At 42.1% G+C, this 16,707-nt stretch overlaps 1 protein-coding gene across 1 annotated transcript in view; it reads left to right on the top strand.

Annotated features, from left to right (window-relative positions):
- The first annotated feature begins 2,531 nt into the window (after window positions 1–2,531).
- Window positions 2,532–16,707, top strand: part of LOC129811975 (FERM domain-containing protein 6-like) — an 82,484-nt gene continuing 68,308 nt past the window's right edge. Inside the window, exon 1 of the mRNA XM_055863798.1 lies at window positions 2,532–2,899. The gene's annotated coding sequence lies outside the window, so the exon portion shown is untranslated. The remainder of the gene's footprint in view (window positions 2,900–16,707) is intronic.

The following is a 16,707-nucleotide window of genomic DNA, read 5'->3' as shown; positions in this document are numbered from 1 at the left end:
ATCTTTGACCCTCTCACTCATCATTATTCACGATTCTTTCAGAATGATCCGTAATCATGGTAGCATCCACATTAATGTAGATGTGTTTAGAAACATATTTTATACTTATTTACAATAAAAGTGACTCCAATATGACACAAAACATTACTTACCATTCATTTATATTGGATTATCCGTAATCATGGTAGCATCCACATCGTTCTTACATAAGACTCAGCCCCAAAGACCAGCAATTAGAGAACATCTGCTCGGCGTTCATTTTTATACTGCTTGCCTTCTCTGATTTCAAAGTAGGCTCCAAGGGTTTGGAAAAACAGATGCCCGTTGTTGTCGGAGTAGAAAAGAAGCATTCTCCAAAGCATTCCACTCAAGGCAATGACACAAAGTGTTACGTAAAGCAGGATGACTTCAAGCAGGTAGCTTGGTGACAATGGTGTTATTCTAAAGGAAAGACTGAATAGGGTGTGACATGGAACACATAATAACTGTGGTACTGGGAATTTTGAACGTGTTGCGATGGACAGCACTTGTATTTAGATCTTCGGAGAAGAGCTAAAATAAGAGAAGATAATAAAAGGGAGATAACCAACGCCTCACCACAAGTGAAATTATTCAGATCATATCACCCAACCATGAGCGCTCTCTCGCGCGCTCTCTCTCTCTCACAAACAAACAAACAGACACGCAGACACCAATGCTGCATCATTTCCAAAATACTAAATGATACATATGTACAGACGTTTCATTACTGGCTAGGGACACATTTCAATGTGAAGCAGCATGTTGCTCATTAAGGCGAAAGGGAACGGGAAGGGACCGGAGAGAGACGCAGGGTGGAGTCATTTCAATTAGTGTGATTATGCCCCAACAAAAAGCCCACCTCTCTCTCCTCTCCCTCCTCTCCCGCCACACACTCAGCCTGGCTTGGAACAACTAATCAAATCAAGACAAATCTTTCAGACACGGGCAGGAGGGTGGGGGAGGCGGACAGGAGGGGTGGGTTGGAGTAGGGTGGTGAGGGGGAGATGTGTGATGACTGTAGCACATTAGGACTATCACATTAGTGGGGGCTCTGGGATAGAATATGTTTAGTAACAGAGTTTAATCACTCACAAGGTAACAAGATAAGTGATGCCCAGGTACATTTGTGCGTGTGTGTGTGTGTGTGTGTGTGCATTGCAGTCAACACCTGTGATGTACAGTAAGCCAGGCTACCTGTTGTAATAGTCTGTTGAATATGGTATAAACAACAGTAATGACAGGTGACTCAGCTTTCCACTAGATCCTGTCCTAATGAATTAGCTTGTGTTTCCTCGATTGCTACGACCCCTACTTCTATGTCTCAGAGTAGGCCTGGTAACCTGAGTAGCTCTGCGGTGGAGACAGACAGGACAGGGAATGGGGATTTGTGGTCTATGGGTCCCGGGGTGAATGGTCTCGGTGGCTTTGTAGTTCACAGGGCCCAGCTTTTCTACAGTCACATCAAAGCACTAGGAGCAGGGCCAAGGGGGTTTAGCATGGCCTGAGTAGGCACACTTCCGACCATGCCCCTTTTCATGTTGGCCACTCCATTTCTCTACACTGACAGGCAGGCAGTCTGCACTGGGTTGGGTCCATATAAATAAAATTACTAGAATGAGCAGTCCCATTCAAGTATAAATGGATTGTTGTCTGAGGGGCTTTTTCTTTTCTAGTAATTATATTTCTATGGTTGCCCTAATTACATGTCAACAGAGCAACAAAGAGGGGCAGATCAGAGATCACCTGTACATTCCAAATGGCACCCTATCCCCTGTAGTGCACTATTTACTGCACTATGGGCCCTGGTCAAAAGTAGTGCACTATATAGGGAATAGGGTGCCATTTGGGATTAAGTATTATGGTCCTCCAGAGTCCATTGTATCAGGAGATTTTTAGGGCCCCACCACAATGGGAAAATACAGACAAGCAGCTTCTCTCTAAAACCGAAACAGTTCTGCAATGTTTAGACATGTGCAGCCTATAGCCTACTATCCTATAGTCTAATGTGGTAGTCTAAATTCTGATGACATTCTTGGATGATCCCTACTTAAAAAATGTGGTGTATTTATTATCTTCTCCCTATCCATAGTATGATTCCAGTAGCCTATGATTTATACATCTAAAATCAAGCAGAAACGTTAACGGTTTCAAACTCTATACCTATAAACGTACTTTTGCATCATCGTGATGATGTGGCCCGTGACACTTTGCTTCTTGAAAGTCAAACATCTTGAAAACTTGACTGCTGACATACAAAACATTTAGGGACTATCAACAGCGGACTAATTAAAAAAATACCAACATTTCGTTTTTTGAGTGGATATTCCCTTCAAGAATAGACTACATAATACAGTATTACCCCCTCCGTGCCACCAGGCTTCCAAAATACTACTGCACTGCTACAGTGTGGAATTATGGGACCGGAGGAATGGAATGACAGGCAGCCGTGAGCGATACCAACTGGTAGTCGTTGAGGGGGGAGCAGTAGCCTACGATCTACATTGTCTTTATAGATATCAAAAGAGCAACGAAATATCTCTAGGAGAATACTTGGACTATTAAAATAGACATGCATTTACGGATATTGTCACTGAAGAACAGTCGGTATTAAAATAACTACTAAAGTATATCAAATCTGTACTAACCCCCCTATCCATGGTTTGAAGCCACCCTTCCACCTTCCACATGTATTCCTACTTATTACTGTTCCAAAGGGAAAGAAGTCTGGCGCTCGACACATGCGTGTAATCTCCGTTTATATTTAAAACTTTAGTCTGCATTTGCTGACGACAAATTGGATGTACTATAGCGTTTTGATACAACTTGGTCGGATTCATTGTTTTTAAAAGGGAATTAGGATTTGTTTTTCACATGAAAGGTACGTTAAATTAAAAAAGTGTACATTTTACATCTCTGTAATTTCCCTCGCTGCTAATTCCTTGAACTGGTCCACCTCCTCTGCGCGTATGTACGAAGTTATTTTTCATTAATACAGTATTTTACATGAGTGTTATAACATGTATTCACTTGTTCCACGGCTATAATATGTTTTCAAACAGTTAGTGAAACATTTCAATGTTTGGTCAACGGTTGGTTGTTCATAACAACCCGGACCAGAATAAGTATTGTGTCTCTACAAAGTAGCGATGCTGTCAGAATGTTGCTGTTATCCTTTAGGCTACGTTATGGACCTGACACTTGAGACGGGATGCATTTTGTTGCAAACAATGTGTCGATCTTCCTTTCTCACTATGGGTGATGTTTATTTTGCACATTGTGACCACCCCTTTAACCATATGCTCATCGTTATTTAATGCTCATCTATTAAATCGACGTCTGGTTTTTGTTTTACGTCTCTCCCCTTCCAGTTTGGTTCCATACGCCTTCTAGTACCTACTGCATTGTTGTTGTTATAGTTGGGCTATAGTCGTTCTCTCTTCATAAAAACTGACTGACACCAAGTGTCCTGTAGGATGTTGTCACTGTCTGCCTGTGGTATAGTACGGTTGTGTCAAATCAAATGGCATCTGGAAGTAGGCTAGTATGTGGATATCTTGTAAATCAACGTAAGAACATCAGCCAGCATGCAAAACTTTGGATTAAGTTGCGCATTACTAAATGTCTTCCCTATAACATTATCGCTGTTCCATTTTGAAACGGGTCACACACTCCTTTATTTTGGACGACTTCTTTTAGGCTTCTTCTCCTTCTGAATGGAATCTGGCATACCATTATTACTGCTCTGTAATGAAACGACTGCACGGAGAGACATGTAGGCTATTGAATGGTAGACCGTATAGAAGTAATATACAGAGATAGAAGTAGGATAGTATAACTAGGCGGTAGAAGAGGCTAGCCCGTGAATCGTGTGTGTGGGTGTGGGAATATGTGTTTGCTTGTTGGGTACTTTCCCCCCTCTTGTGCCACTATGGACAAACTGCAATATTTGCTTCAGTATTGAGGAATGCCAACAATTTCCTCCCTGTGGTCAGTGGTGGAAAAAGTAACCAATTGTCATACTTGAGAAAAAGTAAAGAAACCTTAATAGAAAATGACTCGAGTAAAAGTCACCCATTGAAATACTACTTGAGTAAAAGTATTTCGTTTTTAATATACTTAAGTATCAAAATAATTTCAAATTCTTCATATTAAGCAAACCAGATGGCACCATTTTCTTGTATTTGTTTTAAATCTACAGATAGCTAGGGGCACACTCCAAAACTCAGACATCATTTACAAATGAAGCATGTGTGTTTAGTCAGTCCTCCAGGTCAGAGGCAGTAGGGATGACCAGGGATCTTCTCTTGATAAGTGTGTGAATTTGACAATTTCCTGTATTTCTCAGTATTCACAATGTACTTTTGGGTGTCAGGAAAATGTATGGAGTAAAAAGTACATTCTTTTCTTTAGAAATGTAGTGAAGTAAAAGTTGTCAAAAAATGTACAGTGAAGAACAGATAGCCCAAAACACTTTTTAAAGTATTTTTACTATTAGACTGGCCAGCATTCTATCATGGACAAGAGACAGATTGAGGGGCTCTTGTTAAGAGCCCCGACACTCAATCTGAACATCAACACCCGTCACTTGCGGTACTGTTTTGGAAGCATAAGGACCTTATCTTTCATATCAACAAGAAATTATTTTCCAAAAAACAGAAGGTTAAATTGATACACACCTTGTTAGGGTTAGTGTTCCCACACAGCCTTATCTCCATGTTTACAGGGCTTGTTTAAAGAAAATAGACGGAAGACGAGGTGTCCACCTGTGCTAATTAGCTACACTATATATACAAAAGTATGTGGACACCCTTTCAAATTAGTGGGTTCGGCTATTTCAGCCAAACCCGTTGGTGACAGGTGTATAAAATCGAGCACACAGCCATGCAATCTCCATAGACAAACATTGGCAGTAGAATGGCCTTACTGAAGAGCTCAGTGGCTTTCAAGTTGCCACGGTCATAGGATGCCACCTTTCCAATAATTCCGTTCGTAAAATTTCTAGCCTGCTAGAGCTGCCCTGCTCAACTGTAAGTACTGTTATTGTGAGGTGGAAATGTCTAGGGCCAACAACGTGTCAGCTGCGAAGTGGTAGGCCACGCAAGCTCACAGAACGGGACAGGTGAGGGCTGTAGCGTGTAGTGCGTAAAAAAATGTATATCCTCGGGTGCAACACTCACTACCGATTTCCAAACTGCCTCTGGAAGCAACGTCAGCACAATAACTGTTCGTCGGGAGATTCCTGAAATGGGTTTCCATGGCCAAGCAGCCACACAAAAGTCTAGGATCACCAAGCAGCCACACAAAAGTCTAAGATCACCATGCGCAATGCCAAGCATCAGCTGGAGTGGTGTAAAGCCATTGGACTCTGGTGCAGTGGAAATGCGTTTTCTGGAGTGATGAGTCACGCTTCATCATCTGGCAGTCCGATGGACAAATCTCGGTTTGGCGGATGCCAGGAGAACGCTACCTGCCCAACTACATAGTGCCAACTGTAAAGTTTGGTGGAGGAGGAATAAGGCTGGGGTTGTTTTTCATGGTTCGGGTTAGGCCCCTTAGTTCCAGTGAAGGGAAATCTTAATGGTACAGCATACAATGACATTCTAGATGATTCTGTGCTTCCAACTTTCTGGCAACAGTTTAGGGAAGGCCCTTTCCTGTTTCAGCATGACAGTGCGAGGTCCATACAGAAATGGTTTGTCGAGATTGGTGTAGAAGAACTTGACTGGCTTGCACAGACCTCAAGTCCATCGAACACCTTTGGGATGAATTGGAACGCCGACTGCGAGCCATGTCTAATCGCCCAACAATAGTGCTGCAGGGAAGCAAGTCCCTGCAGCAATGTTGTATTGGCAAGCCTTCCCAGAAGAGTGGAGACTATTATAGCAGCAAAGGGGTCACCAACTTCATATTAATGCACATGAATTTGGAATTAAATGTTCGACGAGCAGGTGTCCACATACCTTTTGTCATGTAGTGTATCTAGCATGCTCTGAACACCTGTGTGAAAGCGTACAGGGGAGTGTAGTTTTGTCGGACGGAGGCACCCATAGTTATATGGATCTATGCAAAACTACTACAGTAAGTGCATCTTCTTTATTTTAAGGATTCTTCCTCGTTGATCAAAGATAAGGTGCATCGCAAGCAACGATTATTTAAGTTTCTAAAGGTTAAATCCCAGCGTCGGGATTGTAGTTCATGGCTGAAAACTGTATGGAGAAGGCAGAATGCCGCTTAAAGTTTTTGAGAGCTATAAAGATGGTATAGTGCAAAATCAAAGAACTCCCTAAATCAGATGAGGCAGCTGAATTTGCTTGAGAAATGACCACCTCCATTGAGATGCTAAAAAAACAATTACAGCAGTATTGGGGGATAAAATGAGAGACTTAAAGGGCTACAAAGACAACAGTCTATGACTGGAATAACAACAACCGCCAGGGAACAAACACAAGATACACCTGCAGACAGGCAGGTGGCAATCTCTTCTGAACCGATGACCAGATGAGCCCTCCAAGTGACACAGACAATGAGACCATGCACCCCCTTTTGCGGAAGACCGAGCTATCCACCCACCCAGCCAGACACCAACCACCAAGAAGAAGAAGACCAGGAGGGGCAGAGGGGGCATGGGGTCCACTAAGGTGGTCACCCAGGACTGGCAAGTTCCTGTCCTGAACCTCTACAAAACATTCTTGACACTGACGCAGGAGTCTATGCTAAGTAAGGGACAGTCTTTCTCCACCACTCAAAACATGAAAGCCTTCAAATTGAAAGTGGATACCTACAAATTCATGCAACAACTGCACCTGAATTGTTTATTTTCCCCTCTGAGCAGATCCAGTACAAGCTACATATCGGAAGACCCTACAAAGAAAGGGGAACCCCAACACAGCGCTCCCTCCCCTACTCCTCGTTCTTTCTCCAAACCCTCATCGTTTGTACTCCCTACCCATACAAGCCCACTTGTCACCTTGTTTGGCAGACTGGTTGAAAATGAATGGGAAACTGTATATTTAAAAAAATGACCAGGGACCCCAATATCACAATCTTCCTCCAGCCGGAAGACGAGCATTAAAAGATCTCCAGGAGGATAAGGACATGGTCATAAAACCTGAGGACAATGGTGGCGCGATAGTTGTTATGGACATGAGCTATTATAATTCTGAAAATGGAAAGCACCTGAAACTGTCTTGTTCCTATCAACCCTTGCGAAGTGACCCTGTTGCTTCTTTAAAATCAGACATTGATAGCATGTTACAACATGCGTCTCACCAAAGCTGGATCACCAAGCGTGTAAACGAGTTCCTGAATGTCACCTATCCAGTCACCCCAGTTATCTATTCCCTTCTGAAAGTACATAAGAACCGGACTCAGCCTTCACCCATACCTATTATCAGCGACAGGATCAGTCACAGAGCCCCTTTCGAAATTCATAGATTTTTTTTCTGGAATTTATGGTTTTCAAGTTGCCATCCTTTTCAAAAGACACAAAAGATCTACTCAACTGCTTAAATGACTGTCAAATTGATTCCGATGTACTACTTGTTACATTAGATGTGGCCAGTCTGTACACCTTTATTCCCCATGCTGAAGGCCTACAATCGATTGCCAAATTCCTAAAGTCACGTGACGACCGTAAATCCCCCTGATTACTTTCTGTTGGAGCTCTTGAGATTGGGAGGCAGTTTTTGTTAAAAATAAAGACTAAACTTTTTCTTCCCATATTAATTTTTGGAAGCGCTATGTTTTTTTTAATCAAAATGTGTTTTTTGGCAGAAATGCCTTATGGAACATGTGATATTTCATGTGCCTTGATAACAAACTTGTATGCAATCTGTAAATACGAATAAAATTACGAGCCTAGTTGGTTTAGCCACAAAAAAAGCTAGCAACCTTCCCGCTAGCCAAGATTGGCTGAGATAATGAGTGGGTTGGACATGCCGAGAGATGAGTTTGGATTAGTGTGCCATATAGCACGCTTCTATCTATTTGAGCTGGTCAGTATGTGTAGGTAATCATGTCTAATGCAGCTTTATAAAAATATGTATTGCATAGTAAATCTGCATACGTGTTGCTCTCCACTTTCTGGGGGACCGAGTTTTGAAATCAGTGGATTTCAAGTATGATAGCTAAGGAGATGGAGATCACAGCTATCTCCGGATTACATCTTCAAACTAAGGGCAACCATCGCATCTGTGACAGGAGACGCATCCATCCATGATGTATACGGGTATGATAGTCTAGTTAGCTACATTTTCAGATATTACACATTTCTAATGTTGCCAGAAAATGGTTTTATTTCAGGTTAAAGTGTACTGTTAGAAAGCTAATGTTAGCTGGCTGGTTCACTAACGTTACATGTATGATCTTATTATTCGTATCAGAGCCTTTTGCTTGGCTAGTTATAGCTTGGTGTTAGCTAGCTAACATTAAACCTGGTTGGTTAGCTACCTGCAGATTTATGCAGGGTAGGAACGTCATGAGTTGGTTTATGGTTCATTGTTTAGCAAGCTAGCTAGCTACATGTCTTAACAAAAGACTCCACTATGCAAGTGTCCGTTTCAATAGAATGTCCCTGCAACAACTGTTGATAGATGTAGCTGGTAAATCCGCTCTGGTTATCTACTCAGATTTCAGACCACGGGTAAGATAGTCTAGCTAGCTACATTTTCAGATATTACACATTTCTAATTTTGACAGTCTTTTCATTTCTAGTTAAAGTGTACTGGTAGCTCGCTAGCTAACATTAGCTGACTCGATCGCTAGCTAACATTACGTGTATGGTCTTATTATTCGTATCTCAGAGCCATTTGCTTGGCTAGCTAACATTGAACCTGGTTGGTTAGCTACCTGCAGATTCATGCAGGGTAGTAACGTCATGAGTTGGGAATATGGTTCATTGTTTAGATAATTAGCTATACGTTTTAACAAAAGACTACAAGTAACCATTTTGGGTGCATTCGTAAATTCAGTCTGGCCATCTACTCTGATTTCAGAGCACTCTCATCTGAGTGTGTCAGAGTGCAGAATAACTGATGAATTTACGAACGCTCAACACTTATTGAATATGGCCGGTGTCAGTAAACGTGGGCAAAAAACGCAATTAAAAACGCAACCTTCCCGCTAGCCATGATTGGCTGAGATAATGAGTGGGTTGGACATGCCGAGAGATGAGTTTGGATTAGTTGCCAGCAGCACTGGTAGTCACCAACGCTCTGGATAACATGAAAACAGCCTAACCAGTTTTGCTAGGGCAATTAAAATGGTCAGAGATTGGGTGGGGCTTAAGAGGGTGTGAATGATGCTGAATGGGTGTAGACAAAGAAGAGCTCTCCAGCAGGTCATTTTCCAGCAGGCCATTTCCTCAAAAGTGAGGTTACAAGTTGTTCAAATTTCAAAGCAGAATAACTTTCCTAATGTTCCTCAAATGCAGTGTATGATATACCATTTTGTAGCTCTGTGTCTCTGGTTTTATCCAATGTAAAGCACACAATTTAAGAGGTTGATACATAAGACTGAATCAAGGAGGTCGGCCACATACACAGTACCAGTCAAAAGTTTGGACACACCTACTCATTCAAGGGTTTTTCTTTATTTTTTACTATTTTCTACATTGTAGAATAATAGTGAATACATCAAAACTATTAAATAACACATATGAAATCATGTAGTAACCAAAAAAAGTGTTAAACTAATCAAAATATATTTGAGATTCTTCAAAGTAGCCACCCTTTGCCTTGATGACAGCTTTGCACACTCTTGACATTCTCTCAACCAGCTTCACCTGGAATGCTTTTCCAACAGTCTTGAAGGAGTTCCCACATCTACTGAGCACTTGTTGGCTGCTTTTCTTTCACTTTTCGGTCCAACTCATCCTTAACCATCTCAATTGGGTTGAGGTCAGGTGACTGTGGTCATCTGATGCAGCACTCCATCACTCTTCTTCTTGGTCAAATAGCCCTTACACAGCCTGGAGGTGTCTTTTGGGTCATCGTCCTGTTGAAATAAAAATGATAGTCCCACTATGCGCAAACCAGATGAAATGGCATAACGCTGCAGAATGCCGTTGTAGCCAGGCTGGTTAAGTGTACCTTGAATTCTAAATAAATCACTGACATTGTAACTAGGAAGCACCTCCACACCATAACACCTCCTCCTCCATGCTTCACATTGGGAACCACACATGCAGAGATCATCCGTTCACCTACTCTGCGTCTCACAAAGACACAGTGGCTGGAACCAAAAATCTCAAATTTGGACTCATCAGACCAAAGGACAGATTTCCACCGGTCTAATGTTCATTGCTTGTGTTTCTTGGCCCAAGCAAGTCTCTTCTTATTATTTGTGTCCTTTAGTAGTGGTTTCTTTGATGTTGAGATGTCTGTTACTTGAACTCTGTGAAACAGTTATTTGGGCTGCAATTCTACAGCAGAGGTAACTCTGGGTCTTCCTTTCCTGTGGCGGTCCTCATGAGAGCCAGTTTAATCGTAGCGCTTGATGGTTTTTGCGACTGCACTTGAAGAAACTTTCTTAATTCTTAGTTCTTAATTTTCCGCATTGACTGACCTTCATGTCTTAAAGTAAGGATGGACTCTCATTTCTCTGCTTATTTGAGCTGTTCTTACCATAATATGGACTTGGTATTTTACCAAATAGAGCTATCTTCTGTATTTATAAAAATAAATATTTAACCTTTATTTAACTAGGCAAGTCAGTTAATTAAGAACAAATTCTTATTTACAATGACGGCCTACCAAAAGGCAAAAGGCCTCCTGCGGGGACAGGGGGATTACATTGTTTTAATAATAATTAAAAAATGAAATAAAAATATAGGACATAACACTTATCACGACAAGAGAGACAAGACAACACTACATAAAGAGAGACCTAAGACAACAACAGCATGGCGGCAACACATGACGACAGCAACATGGTAGCAACCCAACATGGCAGCAGCATAAAACAGGGTACAAACATTATTGGGCACAGGCAACAGCACAAAGGGCAAAACATTTTTTTTAAATCCCCCCCCCCCCAAAAATGGTAAAGGGGTGCGTGCATATGTATTCACACCTTTGCTATGAAGCCCCTAAATAAGATCTGGTGCAACCCATTACCTTCAGAAGTCACATAATTCGTTAAATAAAGTTCACCTGTGTGCATTCTAAGTGTCACATGATCTGTCACATGATCATCTCAGTATATATACACCTGTTCTGAAAGGCCCCAGAGTCTGTAATACCACTAAGCAAGGGACACCACCAAGCAAGCGGAACCATAAAGACCAAGGAGCTCTCCAAACAGGTCAGGGACAAAGTTGTGGAGAAGTACAGATCAGGGTTGGGTTATAAAAAAATATCAGAAACTTTGAACATCCCACGGAGCACAATTAAATCCATGATTTAATAATGAAAAGAATATGGCACCAGGGGGACCGCCAACCAAAACTCACGGACCAGGCAAGGAGGGCATTAATCAGAGAGGCAACAAAGAGACCAAAGACAACCCTGAAGGAGCTCCAAAGCTCCACAGCGGAGATTGGAGTATCTGTCCATAGGACCATCTTCAGCCGTACACGCCACAGAGCTGGGCTTTACGGAAGAGTGGCTAGAAAAAAGTGTTTTGCATTTGGTTTTCGCCAAAACGCATGTGGGAGACTCCCCAAACATATGGAAGAAGGTACTATGGTCAGATGAGACTAAAATTGAGCTTTTTGGCCATCAAGGAAAACGCTATGTCTGGCGCAAACCCAACACCTCTCATCACCCCGAGAACACCATCCCCACAGTGAAGCATGGTGCTAAATACAGGGAAATTCTTGAGGGAAACCTGTTTCAGTCTTTCAGAGACTTGAGACTGGGACGGAGAATCACCTTCCAGCAGGACAATGACCGTAAGCATACTGCTAAAGCAACACTCGGGTGGTTTAAGGGGAACATTTTTAAATGTCTTGGAATGGCCTAGTCAAAGGCCAGACCTCTGTCCAATTGAGAATCTATGTTATGACTTAAAGATTGCTGTACACCAGCGGAACCCATCCAACTTGATGGAGCAGATTTACCTTGAAGAATGGGGGAAAATCCCAGTGGCTAGATGTGCTAGATTGACTTTGGGGGTGGGGGGGGGGTGGGTGAATAGTTTCTGCATGCTCAAGTTCTGTTTTTTTGTCTTATTTCTTGTTTTCTTCGCAAGAAAAAATATTTTGCATCTTCAAAGTGGTAGGCATGTTGTGTAAATCAAATGATACAAACCCCCCAAAAGGCAACAAAATAGGAAACATGCCAAGAGGGGTGAATACTTTCCAAGCCACTGTACATGCTTGTTTTCCTCTCTAGCTTCTCCAGCTGTTGGAAGAAAGCAGAAGAAAAACAATGCCTGTTTTTGTGCTTATTTGTCCAGTTGATTGAGGAAATAGAGCGGCTCCCGTGCTCCAAACTGATGTCCTCTGGTAAGACGAGAGACACGGTAGAGACACACTCTCTTAGAAAAAAGGTGCTATCTAGAACCTAAAAGAGATCTTCGGTTGTCCCCATAGGAGAACCCTTTGGAGAACCCTTTTTGGTTCCAGGTAAAACCCATTTGTGTTCCATGTAGAACCCTTTCCACAGAGAGTTCTACATGGAACCAAAAAGGGTTATCCTATGTGGACAGCTGAAGAACCCTTTTGGAACCGTTTTTTCTAAGAGTATAGAAAGTAGACACATAGAGACACAGTAGAGTTAGTGTAGGGAGTAGACACAGTGTGTAGAGACTCAGGCACACAGGAAACACACAGAAAAGTAAATGGTGCAGGTGCTGTCTCTGTCTGGACAGGAAGGAAGTGTCCCCTGCCTGAGCAGGAAACGAAACAAAAACATCACCGTCAGTCAAGCTGGTAAAAATATTAAGTAGGTCTTTCTGGGACAGACCTTTTTTTCCTCTGAGCAGCTGTTTGTGCTCTTTTCGCTTGAGAACCAATTTGTTTTTGCCCATGCCCATGTCATCCTACCTAGTTTGGTGACGAAATGTGGGAGGAAGCAACCTACCTGCCTTGTGAGTTTATTCTATATTTGTTCTTCTCCTAAGTCTTGTCTCTGACTTTCTCTCTAATGTCCTCCTGAGAATCTTCAGTCCAGACTTACTCTTGTTTGGTTTTGTGTGTAAAACCTGACTGATTCACTGATCCCCTCCTCCCCACCTCACCACCACTGCCTCACCCAAAGACCATAGCCTCAGGGCCCTCTCTCTTCCACTACTGTTGTCATAATCCATTCTGCAGTGATTACCGTAGACAAATAGTTCTGTATGCTGCTTCTGTAGCTAGCTAAGCTTCCTGACCGACAGACGCTTGCAATGTGTTATGGAGTGTCTCTCTCTCCCTCACACCTCTGTCCCCTCTCTCTTTCACAATATGTCACTCTCTGTCTTCTCTTATCTCTTCTTTATTCTCTCTCCTTTCTCGCTGTCCCCCTCTCTATTTCACTCTCTCTCTTGATCTCCCCCTCAAGTCTTTTTGTTTTTGTTTTGTACCTCTCCCTCATCTCTAACTCTATGTTATCTTTAGTTCCATCCATGTGACACGGACAGTGCACAGATGCGGAGAGAGACTCACTGCATTTTCATACACTTTGTTTATACAATGACATGTAGTGTCCCCCCCTTGAGGAATAACCTGTTTTTACATGGTTTATTAATTATGTCATCTCAGATAAACAATGTCATCATTTAGACTGACTCGAAGCATCATCTGGTTTTGAATGATGCACAATTTAACGACAGATAGGCCCAGAACTGTCTGTTATTATCAATTACTGCCATCTCATATTTACAGTTGAAGTCGGAAGTTTACATACACCTTAGCCAAATACATTTAAACTCAGTTTTTCACAATTCCTGACATTTAATCGTAGTAAAAATTCCCTGTTTTAGGTAAGTTCGGATCACCACTTTATTTTAGGAATGTGAAATGTCAGAATAATTGTAACGGCTGTCGTCGGTGGAAGAAGGTGAGGACCAAGGTGCAGCGTGATAAGTGTTCATGATATTTAATAATAATCAAAACTGAACACTGAACAACAAAACAACAAAGAAACAACCGAAACAGTTCTATCTGGTGCAGACACACAAAGACTGAAAATAACCACCCACAAAACCCAACAGAAAACAGGCTACCTAAATATGGTTCCCAATCAGGGACAACGATTGACAGCTGCCTCTGATTGAGAACCATATCAGGCCAAACACAGAAATAGAAAATCATAGAAAAACTAACATAGACAACCCACCCAACTCACGCCCTGACCATACTAAAACAAAAGACAAAACAAAGGAACTAAGGTCAGAACGTGACAATAATAGTAGAGAGAATTATTTATTTCAGCTTTTATTTCTTTCATCACATTCCCAGTGGGTCAGAAGTTTACATACACTCAATTAGTATTTGGTAGCATTGCCTTTAGATTGTCTAACTTGAGTCAAACATTTTGGGTAGCCTTCCACAATTTTTGCCCATTCGTCCTGACAGAGCTGGTGTAACTGAGTCAGGTTTGTAGGCCTCCTTATTCGCACATGCTTTTTCAATTCTGCCCACAAATTTTCTCTAGAATTGAGGTCAGGGCCTTGTAATGGCCACTCCAATACCTTGACTTTGTTGTCCTTAAGCCATTTTGCCACAACTTTGGAAGTATGCTTGGGGTCATTGTCCATTTGGAAGACCCATTTGCGACCAAGCTTTAACTTCCTGACTGATGTCTTGAGATGTTGCTTCAATATATCCACATAATTGTCCTCCTCATGATGCCATCTATTTTGTGAAGTGCACCTCCTGCAGCAAAGCACCCCCACAACATGAAGCTGCCACCCTCGTGCTTCACGGTTGGGATGGTGTTCTTCGGCTTGCAAGCATCCCCCTTTTTCCTCCATACATAACGATGGTCATTACGGCCAAACAGTTCTATTTTTGTTTCATCAGACCAGATGACATTTCTCCAAAAAGTACGATCTTTATCCCCGTGTGCTGTTGCAAACCGTAGTCTGGCTTTTTTATGACGGTTTTGAAGCAGTGGCTTCTTCCTTGCTGAGCAGCCTTTCAGGTTATGTCAATATAGGACTCGTTTTATTGTGGATATGGATACTTTTGTACTTGTTTCCTCCAGCATCTTCACAAGGTCCTTTGCTGTTGTTCTAGGATTGATTTGCACTTTTCGCGCCAAAGTACGTTCATCTCTAGGAGACAGAACGCGTCTCCTTCCTAAGCGGTTTGACGGCTGCGTGGTCCCATGGTGTTTATACTTGCGTACTATTGTTTGTACAGATGAACGTGGTACCTTCAGGCGTTTGGAAATTGCTCGCAACGATGAACCAGACTGTAGAGGTCTACATTTTTTTTCCTGAGGTCTTGGCTGATTGCTTTTGATTTTTCCCATGATGTCAAGCAAAGAGGCACTGAGTTTGAAGGTAGGCCTTGAAATACATACACAGTTACACCTCCAGTTGACTTAAATTATGTCAATTAGCCTATCAGAAGCTTCTACAGCCATTACATCATTTTCTGGAATTTTTCAAGCTGTTTAAAGAAATAGTCAACTTAGTGTATGTAAACTTCTGACCCACTAGAATTGGCATACAGTGACTTAAATGAAATAATCTGTCTGTAAATAATTGTTGGAAAAATGACTTGTGTCATGCACAAAGTAGATGTCCTAACCGACTTGCCAAAACTATAGTTTGTTAACAAGAAATTTGTGGAGTGGATGAAAAACGAGTTTTAATTACTCCAACCTAAGTGTACGTAAACTTCCGTCTTCAACTGTATGTAAAGGTATTCTGATCTGGGACCTGTTCCCTGACCATCGTTCCATCCCAAATGCCAGTACATTCCCTATGTAGTGCACTCATTTTGATCAGGGCCCACTGCACTATATAGGGAATAGGGTGTCATTTGGAACACAGCCCATGAGTCTACTTTACCCTTTATGTACAAATCATATCAGTGAACTGTGTTATTGGAGTATAAAGTGTCTGAGGGAATCGTATTAGTGTCTGAGGACAATATTGCATAGCAACCACGAGAAAGGATTGGGTTACTGTTATTGACATGGAGAAATACTATCTTGTCCCTTCTGCCTGTCTGTGTTGGGTTCCAACACACGCGCACCCACCCACTCCAACCTCCCTCTCACTGTAAAGGTGTATTGCAGAACGATGCTGCAGTAACTTGTCTATTCTTTATCCAACACTGTGGTTAGACTTATCCTCATTTGTGAAAAATCTACCACCGGGACTACATAAGGAGAAGAAGGAAAATCGGACACGGCGTCCTTCCTATTCCGTATTTAGCACAGTACCCCAGAGGGTAGAGGGTGCAATTTGGGATGCGGACAGAGTGTCTCACATCACGTGCAACTCACTGTAGCTGTGAACATGACCTTTATAACCTGGGGAGTATCCCAGTTTAGTGTTGTTGACATGACTCTGCGTATTCTGTTGCGTTCTAAAACATCTTTCATCCGCTGAGTTTGTTTCTGACAGGTTTAGCCTCATTGAAAACGTCAGCCATTGGGTGTGTATGAATGACACTAGTCTGTTTTTCCTAAACATTTTCTTTTTGCAGCCACATCCTCTTCTGTTTTGAGCGGATGTATAATGGTCGGGGTGGTTGTGGGGGGGGGGGGGTTTCTCAGAGCTACCAGTGATAGTTGAGCGGATTAC

This window comes from Salvelinus fontinalis, chromosome 15 (assembly GCF_029448725.1).
Source record: "Salvelinus fontinalis isolate EN_2023a chromosome 15, ASM2944872v1, whole genome shotgun sequence".
Lineage (NCBI taxonomy): Eukaryota > Metazoa > Chordata > Actinopteri > Salmoniformes > Salmonidae > Salvelinus > Salvelinus fontinalis.
Note: the sequence above shows the minus strand (reverse complement) of the source record. Positions and strands in the feature narration are given on the sequence as shown.